The sequence below is a fragment of the Alligator sinensis genome, unplaced genomic scaffold (assembly GCF_000455745.1).
Source record: "Alligator sinensis unplaced genomic scaffold, ASM45574v1 scaffold777_1, whole genome shotgun sequence".
NCBI classification, from domain to species: Eukaryota; Metazoa; Chordata; order Crocodylia; family Alligatoridae; genus Alligator; species Alligator sinensis.
In genome coordinates this window covers 990,618-992,647 of record NW_005841882.1, presented here as the reverse complement: position 1 = coordinate 992,647, position 2,030 = coordinate 990,618, and positions in this window count along the sequence as shown.

The window sequence follows — 2,030 nt, the reverse complement described above, 5'->3', positions numbered from 1 at the left end:
AGAGATGCTTAATGGGATCTTCTAGACTGAGCATTGAGTCCCACTGGGTAGAGTGGTTTTCTTCAATCTTTACTAATCTATAGAGAAGCCTCTGGGAACCCCTATAAGATTAGGCCCCTAATATAGTCCACCACCAGTTGACTTATTTATAAAACTTCTAAAAAGGTTACAGGAATATATTGTCTCAAATAGTATATAATTAGAAGTTATAATCCCTATTCCATGATGATATCTTTAAGTTTTAACATATCTTAAATTTAAACTATAATTTTTGTAAAAAAAAAAGCATCTTAACAAAAAAATGAAAAATATAAATAAATAAAAAAAATGACTTTAATTTAAAAATCTGATATTTAATCATTGATTTTTATCCACCCTGAGCAGTGCCGTTCGTATCTACTCTACCAGTTTACTAATTCCAGGTAATTAAGCATTGTAGATCACTACTGGAAATATACCACAGGACTGTCACTAACACAACAATGTCTTATCATAAAAACAATATAACAGCTTATAATGGCCAAGCTAACAGTTACACATTCACCAAAAGGGTAAAAGAACAGACCAAACTAGTTTATTCTCAATCACTGTCTAATCTATTTGAATCATGGTTGGCACCTGAAATGCTGATGCATGATGCAGTCAGAGAACAGTTTTCTATCCAGAAAATACTGTTGCTTCTCTTTGCATTATATCCTAATATTGATCAAGAATAATATTACTGAATTGCTCTTAACAAGAGTTTCAATACACAAGGCCAGAATTTAAAAAACTGGGAGTCAAAAAGTCATGCTCCTGAAGCACTATCTAAGGAACTTAAAGCAAGCCACCTGCTCTACAAAGGTGCTGACCAGTTCAGATAGGTTAGGAGCCTCACTTCAACACTCAGGTTTGAAAATTTTATCCGGAGACAATTTCTGTTTATTCCAGTCCTCTCCACTGTTTTTTTTCTATCTACATTGAAAAGACTATTTAGTAAGATGCATATATCAAATGCTCAAAAAGTGTTCAAAATTGCACGAGCAATTAGATGCTTTGTAATATTGCATTACCAATCTACCTATGTTCTCTAGGACAGGACAGTTAAACTGGTGGCCAGCGGGCCACATGAGACCCACAAGGGATTAGTACCATGGTCCCCAGGCTGCCAACCAGCCACTTCTCTCCCCCTCACTCTTCCCTGCCTTTTCTGGCTTCCACTTCCCACCCCTACTGAAGGGTGGCACAGTACCAGGGGAGCCTGAGCTGAGGATGAGGCTTGGAAACCCATGTGCACAATGCAATGCATTGGAGGGCAGGGGGTGGGGAGGCATGTGGCCCCTGGCTCCTGCTGGTGCACCCCCAGACACTTAGAAGCTGGACAGCTGTGCTCTAGGGGAAAAGCAGCTGAACAGCAAAAGCCAAAAGTTTCCCGGGGGGGTGGGGATCAGAAAAGTATTCTTAGCTTGGTGCCTAGAAGTGAGAAGTCCTGCACTTAGGACAGCAAAATCCCATGAACTCATAGAAGCTGGGGGCCGACTGGCTATGCAGCTGCTCTGCAGAAAAGGACAGGGGGTTACAGTGGACAGTAACATGAATGTGAGCCAACTGTTTCTTTGTTGCAAAGAAGGCTAACGGCATACCAGGCAGCATTGGTAGAAGCACTGCTAGAAGATTGAGGGAAGTGTTTCTTCCACTCAATTCAACACTTGGTGAGGCCACACTGGAGTGCAGTTTCCAGTTCTGGGGCCCCCATTGCAGAAAGGATGTGGACAAATTGGAGGGAGTCCAGAAGGCAATGATGATGGTTTAGGGGCTGGGGCACATGACTTCCAAGGAAAGACCGAGGGAACTGGGCTTATTTATTCTGGAGAAGGGAAGATTGAGGAGGTAAGCCTTCAACTACTGGAAAGGAGGTTCAAAAGAGGATGGAGCTAAACCAGGGGTTGTCAAAGTTTTTATGCCGCGGCCCAGCAAACCATGGCCCAGCTGTCACAGCCGACCGCAGCTGGAATTTCCGGGCAGCAGACAGGTAAGAATACCCCCCCCCC